This window comes from Canis lupus, chromosome 7, assembly GCF_011100685.1.
Source record: "Canis lupus familiaris isolate Mischka breed German Shepherd chromosome 7, alternate assembly UU_Cfam_GSD_1.0, whole genome shotgun sequence".
Lineage (NCBI taxonomy): Eukaryota > Metazoa > Chordata > Mammalia > Carnivora > Canidae > Canis > Canis lupus.
Window position 1 is genome coordinate 29,477,445 of NC_049228.1, and position 16,069 is coordinate 29,493,513.

General features: G+C 42.3%; 1 long non-coding RNA gene across 3 annotated transcripts in view; it reads left to right on the forward strand.

The window, feature by feature from the left end:
• The window catches only part of LOC102152384, a 62,661-nt gene extending 48,701 nt beyond the window's left edge, over window positions 1-13,960 (forward strand). For all 3 annotated transcript variants that reach the window (XR_005362128.1, XR_005362129.1, XR_005362130.1), the window contains 4 exons: window positions 6,695-6,770; window positions 8,875-8,965; window positions 11,427-11,565; window positions 12,090-13,960. This is a non-coding gene — a long non-coding RNA (uncharacterized LOC102152384). The remainder of the gene's footprint in view (window positions 1-6,694; window positions 6,771-8,874; window positions 8,966-11,426; window positions 11,566-12,089) is intronic.
• Window positions 13,961-16,069: the final 2,109 nt, after the last annotated feature.

Genomic DNA, 16,069 nt, shown 5'->3' on the forward strand with positions numbered 1-16,069 from the left:
GAGCCCTGGCTCTCCTTGTCCAGCTCTGCTTTTTTGCTCCACAGCATCTGTCATGTCGGACTTGCAATATAATTTACTCACTATTGCATTTATTGCTTGCGGTGCATCCCTCCTCCTACTAGAATGTGAGCTCATGAGGACGAGGACCTTTTCATTGATGCAGGCATGACCCTTCCCATTCCCTCTCTTCCCAAAGCCAATCTGTCACAAGTCTGTAGGTTTTGTTCTCAAGAGCCTGGAACAGTACCTGATTTGTGGATATCTTACTTGCAGTTTTAGCAATTTTCATCTGATTCAATCACAAAAGGCACCCATGGTTTAAGTGGATAGCTGAACCCAGGGGTTGAAGGGAGGGGGGGCAGACAGGGAAATGAAAAGGAGAAACTGGTCCAGTGGTGTTCAGCTGTCAAGGCTGGCCTCAGAGGTACAGGAACCATGGCCGCCCACACAGCAGTCAGACAGGAGCATCCTATCCCTGCCCTTGACTGCAGCCCACAACCCACAGTCCGGTCCCCTGCTGCTGGGGCCTCTGCTGATGCTTCTCACAGCAGGTGCAGCTGCCCTCTGGTCAAGGATGACCTGCTCCCTGCTGCTCTGATTCCTTGCACACCCGCTTCTCCCACCACTCTTTTTCTCCTCTGACTGGGGTCCTGGCCATCAGAATGAGAACTATCATCCATTAAATTCCTGTACATTTGGGGGAAAACTCCAACAAAAATGGACTTTAATTCCTGTGTCCATCTCCCCATTTCCTTGTCTCTCGTTAGCCAGTTCCACTAAGGCTTCTGTCCCCCATTGGGCACTGAAACTGCCCAGCACCTTCCATCCCTCCCTGCACAATGATCACTATCTGTCCTTATTTTATTTTACCTTTTCACAGCTTCCTACACAGCCATCTCTCTTTTTGACAAAACTTTCTTCCTTTGCTTCCTGTAAATTTACTCACTGAATTCTTTCTCTAAACATTGGCTAATACTCCTTTTCAACACTTTTCCAGAATTCGTCTGCCTCCTCCATTACATCTCTAAATAGGAGCCACTCTGGGACTGATCCTTTGATCCAACACTCTCTCCATGCCCCTCTCTCCCCTCCCACCTCTTCTCTATCAGTACTTCATGCTTGGAGATCTTACCTAGCTCTAGTTCAAATGACATCTTTTAACTCCCTGACCACACCACTGATCTCCAGAGCAGTTTACCCAGCTGCCTTCTTGACCTATCTACCCAGTTTAATAAATATTCCAAACTTTTCATAGGGACCTTCACTTTGCCTCCCTGACCTAGTCTTTTCCCGTGTTCCCTCCACATCAGGCATTGTCTCTATGGGACGCTAAGGGGCATGAGCCGCAGACAAAGGCATTAGCCTTGCTGCCTCCTGGTGCCTCTCTCTCAATATGTAGTCCATCAGCAAATCGGGCTGGGCCCATGGGAGATGTGTGCCAGGTCCGTCTGCTTCTCCCATCTTCATGGCTGCTAGTTTGGTGATCTGCCCTGGTTTGGTAATCTCTGGTGGATCACCGTGATGGGGGTTGAAACTGGGATCCTACCTTACCCATCTGGAATCTAGCCTTTCCATAACAGTTGAAGGATCTTCCACAAATTTCAACCCAGTCCCATCATTCATTGCTTAAAAGCATACAGATTTAAGATACTCTTAAAATGTGAGGGGCCCACTTGAACTGTCCCTGCCTCTCCCTGGCCTCGCATCCCTCCCAGATGCGCATCCCAGACTATGCTCCAGCCATTCTGGCCTTTGTTGTCTTCCTTAAACAGAACTAGGCTCATTCCTGCTGTAAGGCCTTTGCTCTTGTGGGCCCTCTTCATGAAATGCTGACTGCTGCCTCATTTTCAGGCCTCTGACAAGTTGTTAGCTCCCTTGAGAAGCTTCCCTCAGCACTAAAGCAGCCCTTCAACCCTGTCGCTCTGTGTTTTATCCTGTGTTGTTTCCTTACAGCACTTCCTGCTTTCTGAATTTGTCTTCTATATGTATTTGCTGTCTGTTTCAAAGAGTAGATCAGAAGCTTTATGAGAGCAGGGATTTTGTCTGCTTTGTTCACTGCTAGGCTTTTAGTTCCTAAAACTGTGCTTGGCACTTATTAGGACCTCAGTGGGCTAGATGTATGATTGGACGAGCAAACAAATGAATACATGAATGAATGAATGAATGAATGCATGCACGTGTGCAGGGTTGGAAGAGCAGACAACTGCCTGAGTGCTTTGAAGGATGGTAAGAAAGACTTTCCTCCCAGATTTTTCCATTTTGCTTCCTGCTCAAATACCTAAAGTTCCATTTTTAAATAATAACTGACTTCTGCTTCTGGTACTCTCATGCCAAAAACATACATAAGACCTGGGCAAAACATACACAACAATTTTTTCTTTGTGTATCCAAAATCTGAGGACTCATGTTTTTCATCAATTCTAGAAAACTCCTTGGCTGTTATTATTAGCCATTGTCTTCCCTTATCCTCTCTGTTCTCCTATTAGGCAAGTGCCAAAACTTCACATTCTAGTTTTATGTTATTTCCCTTCTCATTCATATTTTAAATATCTTTCTCTGCATTGAAGCCTGTTTTCTTTATTCAGATCTATCTACTTAGGTTCCTTTGGTTCAATTCTTCCTGCAGATGTATTTAATCTACTCTTTGACTTAGCTTTAAATTCAATCGCACCTTTTTCCATTCTAGAAGTTAAATTTCTTTGAAAATTGCTTGTTTTCTCATAGTCATCTTATTTTTTTATGTTAAAATTCTATCTTTAACTTACTAATATTTTAAAAATACTTATTTTTATAAATTTGTACATTTTGTAACCAGCGATTGTGTTATCTCAATTCCAATGCATCTGAGAGCTCTTTTTATTTTTGCTGACTCCTGCTCATGCTGGCTTATTTACTCACACTCTTTATATTTTTTCGCTTTTGGGCTTATGCTCAGCTTAGCTTTATCTGTAGGATTCCTGTGAGGTCTGTGTTGAATAACTATCCCTCCAGATATGGTTTATTTTGGCGTCTGCTACTAGCTTGAGTTTGTTACCTACGTAGGGCCATTTTCTGTTCATTTTTTTCTTTTGGAGTTTCTGAGAATATACAGACAGTGTCAATGTGAATTCCAAATCCATATGAGGGCAGGTTGGGGTTATGAATTCTCAGAGGAGACTTTTTTCCCCAAAGAACCTTGGAATATGTGTAAGTATTGTTTTATGCCTCCTTTGTTGGTAGGCAGATTTTTTTCTTGTTCTTCATGGAGGATAGAAGTTCAGTGTCCTGGATTTATGCAGGGGTCTTGGATTCATCCTTCCACCTTGTGTAGTTCATGGGATTGTCTCCTGTTCTTATGTGGTTTTTCCATGGGCATAGAGAATAAAAGTTAACCCTCCCCAAATAGTCTTATTTTCAACACTCTCTGGGGAATTCCTTTATTTGCATGCAAAGTCAGCTATAGATTTGAGAGCTTTGCTATTTACGATCTAGAATTTTATGTGGTTTGAATGGGAAGGTTTATATATCATCAATCTGGGGAACATGGATGGCTTAATCAGTTAAGCATCTGCCTTTGGCTCAGGCTAGATCCTAGGGTCCTGGGATCAAGCCCCATGTCGGGAGGGTGGGGGTTGTCCCTGCTCAGCAGGGAACATGCTTTTCTCTCCCCGCTGCTCATGCTCTCTCATTCTCTCTCAAATAAATAAATAAAATCTTTAAAAATAAATATAAACAAGTAAAAATTAATAAAAATCATTAGTTTTGACAATGACAGCTACCTTTTAAAATAGCTCTTCATTTTTAATACTTCCCACTATTTATGTCCATATAATTATGTGAGCCCAGGTCGTTGAAAAACCATGTCTATAAGAAAGTAAAAAGAAATTATCTGTACACCGAACCTGATCTGTTTATATCATCTCCCTTCAATTCACTCCAACACTCCTGATTTGTCAGTCTCAGTGAAACAGTTTGGTGTCCATTATCCAATTTCAGAGGTAGGTAACTTGAGACTTCAAAAGAAATCTCTCCTCCCAGTTGGTCACTCTGTCATGTCTTGGGGATGCAGTTTTTTTCCCTGCCAATCTGGGTGCTTCCATGTACAGGCTCTGGGGAGCCTTGCCTCTGACCACTCCAAAGCCAGGAGTTTGAACTCTAAAACCGGGGATCTCTTTGCTACACAACATTATTCCCTGCTCAATGGGTATTCCACTCTAAAGGACTTTCTTCTTTTCTTTATCCTGGCCAAAATAATTGCATTTTTTAAATCTAGACTCACATCAAATCAAGTGACCCTTGGTGGCCTTTGCCCATACAGATTATTTTTTGTTCTTTGAACTTAGAGTTGATACATGATTACAATTACACTCATGACATATTATCTCGGATACCATTTCTATCTACCCTATTCCTTTAAAAGTTATATGGTATCTCATTATTTGTATAGCATTCTTTGTTTAGTTCCATGTTGAAAGACTTTTGTTTTGGTATTACAAACAATGTTGTCACGATTATCGTGGCACCTTTATTTCGGGAGAGTGTGTTTCAGTGGAAATGTGTGGTAAATCCCTCTATTACAGCTGTTAGACTAAAGGGCATAGACATCACCTGTTTTTGATAGCTCTTAGCAATGGTACAAGAGTGACTGTTTCTGCACACCCTCACCAACACTGGGTGCCATAAATATTTCGATAGAATTTATTTGGTTTCCATGTGTGAGGTAAGTACATAGAGAATGAGAGGCACTTAAAAATGTTTAAGTGTCCCCTTTCTCTTTTCTCTAGAGAAATAACTTTATAGATATTTTGATGCTAAACAAGTTTATCTCTCTGAGTCTGAGTTTTTTTTTTGTTTTGTTTTGTTTTTTGTTTTACCTGAAAAAGGGCATTAAGAATACCTTAAGAATACTTACAGAGCTGAGTGAAGTAAGTCAATCGGAGAAGGACAAACATTGTATGTTCTCATTCATTTGGGGAATATAAATAATAGTGAAAGGGAATATAAGGGAAGGGAGAAGAAATGTGTGGGAAATATCAGAAAGGGAGACAGAACATAAAGACTCCTAACTCTGGGAAACGAACTGGGGGTGGTGGAAGGGGAGGAGGGCGGGGGGTGGGGGTGAATGGGTGACGGGCACTGAGGGGGGCACTTGACGGGATGAGCACTGGGTGTTATACTGTATGTTGGTAAATTGAACACCAATAAAAAATAAATTTATTATTTAAAAAAAATAATAAAAAATAAAGGGTTAAAAAATGAAAAAAAAAAGAATACTTACAGAGCTATTGTCAGGATTAAATAATACTATGTAAATAAAGGATTTGATCTACTATCTGACAATGCTCCATAAATGGCAGAACTTTCTCTTTGTGTTCCCTATAATGCTTGGCACATGTGACAATGAAAACGAGGTGAGGAAAACCAGGGCATCATCCACATACCCATCATCTGCTGAATGTTGACCACATCTGGCCACCACTGTTAAGTTCTTGACTTATTTGCTGTTTGCCTCCATACTGTGCTATTACTATTTCTATTTTATACCAACTTAAAGGCATAAGCTACTTAGGAGTGAATCTGGGATTGAAACCTAGGCAGTTTTGAATTAGAACTTGAGATTGTAAATATCCTACCTTTTGGAAATCAGATGCTATACAGCAGGTTGCCCACCTCTTGTTTATTTTGGGCTGACATCCTGCTCCTAGGGCACGTTCTGGCTAAGCCTGGTCAGCTTCTTGAGTAGGCTTTACCATTCCTCCTCTGGGCGTGATACCACATTTATAAGTGCCACCTGTTGTGGTTCAACAAACACACTGTAATTAAAGAGGACAGCCAGAGGAAAACAACAAGCATATTTACTTCAGCTGAGTGAAAAACAAAAGCCACAATTTTATTTATCCAAAGACTGATTTGACATGTACTGGATACTATAAAAGCCCTAAACCTAGATAAGCCCTACATGGATCTCCAACAACCAAAATTTTACACTGTGCCTGTAGCAGTGTGCCATTAACAAGTCACAGGCTTGTGTGTTTTCAGGTGAGGATTTAAATAGGTATTTTACAATAAGTATAAATATTCATTGTTTGTCTTCACTTTCTATCATTTCTCTATCGCATCAACGGGAAGGACTATAGTAAGAATCATACACCTTAATTTTTAGATAGAGAACAACCCCCGAAGTCCAAAGTACATAGGTAATTTTATTTTAAAAATACCTAACATGGGGCACCTGGGCGGCTCAGTGGTTGAGTGTCTGCCTTTGGCTCAGGTCGTGATCCTGGGGTCCCGGGATCGAGTCCTGCCTATGTCTCTGCCTTTGTCTTTGTCTCTCATGAATAAATAAATAAAATCTTAAAAAAATCCTTAACATATTAAGGTGGAGTGATAGGTGATAATGATCTTATTCTCATGTTACAAATGGACATTGAGGCTGGGAGAGTCAGAAAGCAAGTGTGAACTTTGGTTGTCTTGGTAGGACAGATGGGGTCAGGTCTGTGGGTTGCAGCCTCAGACTTCCAAAAGGGGTCTTGCTTTGTGCATTGGAAAAGTATACATGATCACACAAAGAAAACATATCTGGAAGGTTATACAGCCCAATATAAACCCCATGTAGCAGGATTAGAGGAAATTTTTATGTTTTTAAACATAAAACATAAACATGTTCTTAATTGCCTGAAAATTTTTAATGAAAATCTTTTTCTTTTATCATCAGGACAATAAGGGAGCCATTAACTAAGAAAGAGAAACCCAATGAAAAGCAAAAGAGTCTCTGTCTTCCTGGTACCTCTGTAAGTAGCTCTTTCCTCCCATCAGTCCCTGCAATTCATGTCAGATTCGCCAGCACACTGGGTTCTTCTCTCACTCCAGCTCTGATGTGGTATCCTGTGCTTCTGCTTCATTCTTGATGGGGGTGAGTCCTGGAATTAACACTCAAATGGAGTTCCAGCCGGGTACCCTTTGCTGTCTGGCCTTGGTCTATCTCTGGTACTCAACATGACATCTCAGATGAGTTCTAGTCTGCTCTCCTGCATGACATTGTGGGAAAGGAAGCCTTCAGAGCTGGAGAGCTGGGGGTTTCAACTTATTAGTTTTCATGGATACAAAGCTATGTACCAGCACTAAGGCGTATCAGCTCCATCCACAAACAGGTGTTGCTAGCCTTCACCTGTGGCTGTTTTAGTTTTGCCATCATTTATGGCTTAAGCCATACCATGGCTTCATGGTATGTTTTCTGGGTTTTGCTTTTTTTTTTTTTTTTTTTTGAAAGGCAAAGCAAATCAGAATGAGTTAAAAAAAAAAGCTGTAACATGTAATACCACTTTGATATTATAGGCATGCAGTTTTATTGAAAAGTCTCTTTCATTGTTCAGATATCAGGATCCTAACTTAGATTTATGAAAATGTCCATAGTTGTTGAAGACTTAGTCCCTTATAAACTTTATATGCAGTGAAAATAAGAGAAATCATGTTTTTAAAAGATTTGAAATAATACAGAAGAGTTGGAACTGGTGCCCGCAATATCTATGGTTCTTTTGGGGGAAATTTAAGTTTTTAGAGATAGCATTGACAATTATTGAACACTTTTTATCTGTCAGGTCCTGTTCTAAGTGTATGAATGAATTTAATTCTCACATCAGGGAGATACTATTCCTTCCCCGCATCTTAAAGATAAGAAAGTTGAGGCACAGAGGGATTATACAGCCGGTCACAAGTAGTAAATGGTAGAGCTGGGATTTGAACCCAGGAAGCTGCATATCTTTCTTCTATATTGTACATGCACATTGGTTACTATGTAGCCTCACTATAGACTTATGAACAAATGGCTTTATTCACATTTTTTGAAATCTAATCTGCTCAGTAGTGGAGAAACTCCTGCCTAGCTCGATGCTGACTACCAACTCTGATTGTTGGGATGCCAAAGTTGGGACTTGCTTTGCCAGAATCATCCATGGGGCACTCATTATTCTATTCCTTAGTATCTCCTGATACTCAGAGAATCTGAGGAAGAAAAGAATTAGGTCTGTGTGGGAATCTATTTTGTTCCTCTATCTAAATTTTTCTTTTTTGAAAACTAGCTGATGTTCAAATTGAGTTAAGATGTTAACAAACTAAAAAGAGCAAAGACCCTGGAAGATACCTGGAAGGGACTAGATGTTACTGAACTGATGGCAGTCTGGGACTGGAAAGAAGCCAATGGAGGGAGCAATCAGATGCGTATTTGTGACCATAAGTAATCTCATTCTCATTGGTGAGATGACCAGGTGCAGGTGCTGCCTCACCCCTCATTCTCTGCTTTCCTCTGAAGCTTGAACAGCAAGGGACTTTTCCTGATCCTGACAGTTCCAGAGTCTTTTAACTCTGATTAAAACAAATAGCTCAAGAGTGAATATACCTTTCACCCTCTAGTCAAAGGCTTTGTGACACTCAAGGCAAAGCCACCTCTACTTTCTGTGTCCTATCAGGATTGCAGGACTTCTGCAGGCCTGGATTTAGTCAATGCACAACTCAGGCTTAGAAGATCCAACTGACTGGATTGTACTTAAACTAGTAAATTACTGACAGAAAGTATTTGACCTAGATGTTTGTATTTCTTTGTTCATTCTCCAGGATTTATCTCTACCTTATATTTTAGGACTCACTTATGTAATTCATTGCCTTATCCTGTTATATAAACAATGAGTTATATTCTTAAAAAACAGTGGAACTTTTATTAAAAATGTTAACTTCAAAGACGTTAATCACCACACTTAAGAATGTATCCACAGAGGATGATTTCCTTGAAGAAATAACCCCTAACTATAATTAAGGACATTCTTTACAAATCATTAATCTAATGATTCTAAGTTATTTCTCTCTCTCTCTCTCTGTATCTCTCTTTTGTCTTAATGTAAGCCACCCACTTTGGAAACTTCTGCGACTATGCCAATGACAAATCCAGCAAGGTTTAAAGTGGTTCCATCACCAACTGAGAGTCCCACTGTTGGTGAGTTGGTTGTATACACACTGCATCATTATCTACTCTCTCCTCCTTCCCTCCTGTCTCTGTGAAGGAGATATTCCTTATCTAGCTTTTAGGTATGGCTCCTCTATCTTCCCATACTCACTGGGGTGCTGCCTCATGAATCATCCTCTATCCATTCTGGATTGTCCACCTCTCTTCTGGGTTGTTCATTGCCCTGGTTTCATACTGACACCACCACAAACACTTGGAGAGAAGGGACTGCATGTCACTTATTTCCATGTCTCCACATCTAAGCAGTACACTGTAGGAGATAAAATTATTTTTAGAGCTAAGATGTACCAATAAAGACAACGACCTTTAATTTTTCTTCTTAATTATGATTTGATGAAGAAATAATAACTAACCTTAAGCAGAACCTGGCTATGCAGGTCACAGAGTGTTCAAGTCCCATCAGGGTTTTAGCTCCTGTTGCTACTAGAGAAATGACCGTGTGTGTGTGTGTGTGTGTGTGTGTGCACATGTATCTGTGTGTGTCTGTGTGTGTGAGTGGGCTTGAGGAATGGGGTGGCTGTTTGGAGAGGTGAGTGGGCCAGACCCTTCTCTTCTGTCATTCTTGTGCCTAACTTTTCTCTTTGAGGCAGAGCAGAAAGAGAACTACCATCTCTATGGTGTACATCTCTATGTTGGCCACACAAAATCCCATGACCTCTTTCCAGTCAGAGACTTCTCTATCAATCCACCTTTTTATGTCCTCTATTAGGACTTACTGGACCACTGTCCTCCCTGTGATGTACTTTTCATTGATGGGAAGTCTTGTGAATGTCCTAGGCAACTTTCTGCTGTCCATGACTTGTGTCTGACAAGACTTTGGAGTCACAGAAGCTCAGCACACATCAGACTCCGTTTCCTGGGATAGTCAGTATCTCTTCCACAACAAGGCGTTTTTTTAGGTCAACCAGAAAATTTACTAGATTTCTAAAACTGCTGTTTAATGTATTATGCGTGAAATCACACATATGTCATTAGTTACAAAAACAGAACTTGAAGGCGATCACCTCTAAAAGAAGCAAGAGAAAAGCTCACACTTGAGCCCTGAGTCTGGGAACTCCAAGTGGGGAGTGTGTTTGGTCCTTCAGAATTACAGAGCACTCTTCTGGCTCCAAGTGGTCTGGCCGAGCCACCTCCCTGGGCTCCTCTCCTCCACACTTGTGGAATATATGTCACGTTGACTTGCTGTGGGCCTGAGGTTGGGTCCAAAGGATCTGAGCTAGCCAGTGGCCAAGTGGTGCCAGATGGCTGGCATTTGCAGGAGATGGTGACCCATGGGGGATAAATAAAGGGAAGGAGAATGTGTAGCTGAGAGATACTGAAGTCTGAGCAGTGTTCTGCTCCAGTGACTCCTTAAATTGTTGGTAGAGCGCAGTTATTCATAGCAGCGCTAATCTCTTTTCTTGCTCTCCCCCTGGCCAAACATCAAAGGAATGAAAGGAAAATGCCAAAGAATGTCAACTTGAATCCCAGCACCCTAGCATACCTAATCTCATTTTTTAGAATTTTTAGTTTTGGTATATTCTCTTCCTGAATTCATCTTTTATCTATGCAGTAGATTATTCACTGATACAAAAAGAAGCATAATCCTCTATTTGAATTTTTCTATTAAGTCGAGGTAAAGGAGGTATTTTTATGTACACAGGAAGGTTCTGGCTTTCTGGTTTCTGCTTATTGGACACTTAAACACTTTTCTTTGTGACCTTGAAAAAGTTATCTCATCTCACTGTGCCTGGCCTGAAGTGGGTAGTAAGAAGCTTTGCCTTGGCCTACAGAGAGGAATGCCCCAACACACATGTGCAAGTGTTAATACGGATAATTAACACAGTCCATGCTACTTACTCTTTACAGTTGGTAATATTTTCCTTTTACTTTTTAAAAAACTCAAAGCTACAGAAAAGTTGCAAGAATAGCACAATGGATACCCATTTACTCTTTATCTACATTTGTCAATTGTTACCATTTTGCCAATTTGCTTCATGCTTTTCTGTCCACAAATGTGCACAATCACACAAATATTATTTGACAGTCTTTGTCATAGAGAATTCAATTATTATTTTCCTTAATCTTAATACATGTCTTCTAAGGACAAGGGCATTGTCCTAGAGAGAAGAGTAGAAATATCACATTCAGGAAATGTAGCATTGAAACATAATATTACCTAACATATAGACCAAACTCAAATGTCCCCATTTGTCCAATAATATTTTTAAATGTTTTGATCATTTTTTTCCCAATCCAGGAAAGAATCAAGAATTACTCATCTCATTAACTTAAAATCTAGAACAGTTTCTAAGCCTTTAAAAAAAGTTCTCATCTCATTCTGACATTTTTTGAGGAGTTCAAGCCAGGTCTTTTTATAAAGTGTCCCTCAGTTTGGAGTTTTCAAATGGTCTCCGCATGACTGGGTTTAGATTCAACTTCTCTTTGGCAGGAATAATGCATGTGAGATGCTGTATCCTTTGTAGTGCATCAGTCACATCAGGAGGCACAAGATGATGATGATAATGTCTCATTATCGATGCTGGTCATTTCCATGTGTTGACAGCCTCCCCGATTTCTTCCATTTAGAGGTAGGTTCCCTGCCATGTTTAGTAAAGAAGCAATTTGTGGCATGCTATTTTTAAAATCGTTCACTGCTGGTGGTTTCTTGCTAATCTTTGTTATTGCAGCCATACTTCATGAGCCATCTCTTTCATAATAAGCTTATTTTCTTCATCCGATAACTCCAGTATATGCAATTCTTGGGTATCTAAGTCCACCCTCACTAGTGCTGTGACCTCTTGTGTGCTTGGTCATCTTCATTAGTTCATTAACTGAGCTTAATGGTAGAAGTCCTGTGGGCTACCTCGGCCAAGCCTTCCTCCAGAGAGGATTTGCTTTTGTCTCTCCCGTAGAGGTACCACTTCCCGCCCTCCTCCTGGCTTTTGACTTTGATTGGAAATGTGGGCTCTGCTTTCCCACATCACTGCCCTTCCAAGATCTGCTACCCTTGTGCCAAAGAGGCTCTTAGAATGTAATCTCTCTCTCTGCACTATTAGGGTTTCCAAAAATTTCAAAAATCTTATTGGGGTTTCCAATCTGTGTTGTTCCACAGGAGCCTCATGTTGTGTCAAAGGCTGAGAAAGACCTATCTGTGAGAGATTTGTGGCCACAGCTTTTTGTCTAATGGAGTACATTACAAATCAATACTCAAAATGTTCCCAAAGTTTTTGAAAGAGTTGTATCACTTGGACTAAAAGCAAAGAAACAGCACAAAATGAAAGAAGACCTTTGAACCCCTCACTGGAGAAAACCACTCGGCTGCAGATGTAGGCCAAACTCAGGCCACGGAATGAGACCTCAGAGGGAGGAGAATAAAGAAACAGAGGACAGAGTGGCAGAGCTGAGCCCTAATCAGGAACTGGCAGCATAGGCCACCTGGGTTTCAGAACCATTTTGGACCCCATGACATGGAGTATCTCTTGTTCCCCTGTAGGTCCACAGGGATTAGGCCCCACCACTGCCTTTGGGGTGGGGGCTGATCACTTAGCTCACTGGGGTGTAGACTAGAGAGTGGGACTCAGCTGCTGCCCTGAACAACTCTACACACCTAGACCTGGCTTGACTGCCTGGAACTGGGGTCAGGATGGGATGGGGCTCGGTGGTCTTGGGAGAGGGGATGAGGATATTTTGTAAATGGGAAGACCGTGAAGTATTGTGGTCTGAGGGTGAACTGCAATGACTGTATTTTTCCAAAGATGGCCACAAAAACATTTCCTACTTTCCTACAACGTGATCTCAACACCTCTCCCTTAGAAGGGGAAGATCTCAGTTTGGGCTAATACATAACCCATAGCAGAAGTGAGGCTAGATCATAAATGCCGGTACAGCATCCTGTCTGGTTCTCTTGTGAGGCTCACTCTTAAAACCCAGGCACCTCGCACTGACAGCCAAGCAGCCACAGAGCAGGGCCATGGGTGGGGGTTCCAGCCAACTGCCCCAGGTGAGAATCCAGCCAGCAGCCAATATTGACCACCAGGCACGTGAGGAGTGAGACTTTGAAGATTCCAGTTTCCTAAGGTCAACTAACCTAGAAGCTTCGAGTCTTCCCAGCAGAGTCCAGACATTGTAGCACAGAGACAAGCTGTCCCTCTCTGAACTCCTGACCCACAGAACCTGTGGGCATCATACATGTTTTTGTTTTGCTTTGTCATAGGTTTGGAGTGGTTTTGAACCCCAGCAATAGTAATGGAAACATTGAATAGAGTTTGCGCCCCACCACGGACTATGTTAGCCTGTTTCTCACTCTTGTCATTCCCATTGCCTCCAAATAGAAGCCATTTTCAAAAGTTGATGTGGGAGATCTTTCATTTTTAGTAAACAGAAACAAGAAACTGAGTGTTCAAGAGATGACGCAGGGTGCCAGGTATTGTCTGAAGGAAAAAAGTGCTTGGAAATTTAACAATGCCAAAAGCGTCAGTCCTGTTCCAAAACAGACTCCGTGAGTTTATATGGAACATTGTCATGCATCAAGGGACACAGGAGACTGCCTATGACAATAGGTCAGCATTTCTTCTTGTGTCCAGCTGCCCATTTTTCTTTCTGTGCTCTACTTCAGCTTCTCAAGGAGGAATAGGATTTTTTTCTAGGTAATTATCATTGTCCCCCCAGGACCTCAAAATGATTTTATTTGGAAGTAGGGCCTTTAAAGGTGTAAATAGCCAATATGGCTAGAGTCCTTATAAGGGGAAATTGCACACACAGTGGGAAATGCCAGGGATACAGCACAGAGGAAAGGTCATGAGAGGGCACAGCAAGTAGGCAGCTGCTGCAAGCTGAGGATGGAGTCCTTAGAAGAAATCAAACCTGCTGACACCTTGATCTTGATGTCTATGCTTCAAAAATTCCTTAAAGCGAAGTAATCTCCCTTGCAAAGAATAGAAGTACTCAAATAGAAAGATGTGAATAAAAAAAATACACACATAATTTAACACAGTGGTATCAACTTTAAAGCAGGTTGTAAAGCACAAAATTGGTTCTTAAAATCTGTCTTCAGGGCAGCCCGGGTGGCTCAGCGGTTCAGCATCTGCCTTTGGCCCAGGGCACGATCCTGAGACCTGGGATCGAGTCCCACATGGGGCTCCCGGCATGGAGCCTGCTTCTCTCTCTGCCTCTCTCTCTTTCTTTCTTTCTTTCTCTCTCTCTCTCTGTATCTCTCATGAATAAGTAAATAAAATCTCTAAAAGAAAAAAAAAGATTATCATAAAAAAATCTGTCTTCAAATGGGCAACTATTGTTTCTCACCTACTGCTAGAAGAGAAAGGAATTTGGAGCAAGTTTTTGGTCTCTGAATACAGAATCCAGGTAGCTAGACCTAGAGAGGCATCACCTTTCAGGAAAATAGGATCCTTCTAGACGAAAGGGTCCTTAGAGATGGTCTAGCTTAACCTTCCATACCACAGATGAGAATCCAGTATTCACGAAGCACCTGCCAGCCTCCCAGATTTCAGTCAGGTGGCTGGAGAGCAGAACCAGCCCAACACTGGGCCCAGATTTGCATTCATGGTATAGCCACTAAGCATTTAAAATGTCACATCCTGAGGGTGACTGCCTCAGAGTTGGATGTGCCACAAGGTGCTCTCAGGACAGTTTGCTAATGCCTTCATCAGAAGCTCCCTGGCCGCTTGCTAAAAAATAAGGTTCGAGGACCCTCTCAGACATAAGGAATCAGAAGTCTGGAATAGGGGCCAGGAACCTGTATTTTAACAAGCATGCCAAGTGATTATTTATTTATTTATCTATTTAAGAGAACGAGATCATGCAAGTATGGGGGTGGCGGTGTTGTTTAGAGAGAGAGAGAGAGAGAGAGAGCTGGAAGCAGAGAACAGAGGGAGAGAATCTTAGGCAGGCTTTACCTGAGTGCAGAGCCTGACACGGGGCTTTGTCTCAGGACCCTGAGATCACAACTGAGCTAAAATCAAGACACACTTAATCAACTGAGCCACCCAGGTGTGCCACCCCACCCAAATGATTTTTATTCACACTAAAATTTGTAAAGAACTAGGCCAGGGCAAGTGCAGGTTTCTGCAATTGCCTCTTACTGGCAATCACCTTTCCTCTGGTCCACAGCCCCGACTTCCTTGTCCTACTGCTGTCTGGCCTCCCCCCTCAACCTTCTTTATATGCCGTGCTCCCCTTCATCTTTCCATGGCCAAAGCATCTTCCTCTTCCTCTTCTCTCCCCTTCTCCAGTGCTCGTCTGGGTTCTTATTTTGTTTCTTTCTTCCTCTGTTGTATTCTCTCTTTCTCTCTCTCTCTCTCCCTCTTTCTCTCCCTCTTTCTCTCGCTTCTGACCCCGCTCTGTTCCCGACCCAGGCCAGCCCTTTCCACAGTGGGGACGGTGCCAGAGACCGGATGGCAAGGGAGTGAAGATCCAGATACAGAGAGCCGACTTCTGGCCAGGATGCACCTGAGGAGACCAGAACTCGGATGACATGTATGTCCGCAAGGGAGGGGTGAGGCAGGGGGTGAAGGTGCAGGTTTATGACACGGGAAATTCCATGAGGAAGTAAATCATGGAGCCCCAGGCAGCAGGCAGGGTGCAGGAGTGCAGGGTGGAGAGCCCTGTGCACACCTGTTCCCTGTCTTCCTGGAAGTCTGTGTCGGGGGGCAGAGGGTGGGGGAGCTAAGAGAGATTGTGAATCAGGTTTGTGCTTCTGAATGGACACTTCACCAGACATGTTCCCAAGTGTTTACTGCCATGAGGGCTTTGTGTCCTCATCTGTCAGACCTGAGGCTTTAAAGGAATCAGGGAACAGACCTTACAGATGAAGAATCTTAAGCATACAGGAGAGGAGGCTGTCCTGAGACATCCCTCATTCTCAGAGGCACATAAGGCGGGGCTCCCACTCAGAGTCTAATGTGCTGTGCCTCGGCCAGCACTGACAACCAGTTGAAGTTGGTCTTATTTGTCCAATATAACCTAAGAAGCTGGTAAAGCACTTGTGCGTGCTGGCTATTACTTATTATTAGGACACAATCTTATGTTTACCATGTGCCTGCATTTATTTTCCATTCTGGGCAGGCACTAGGCCTG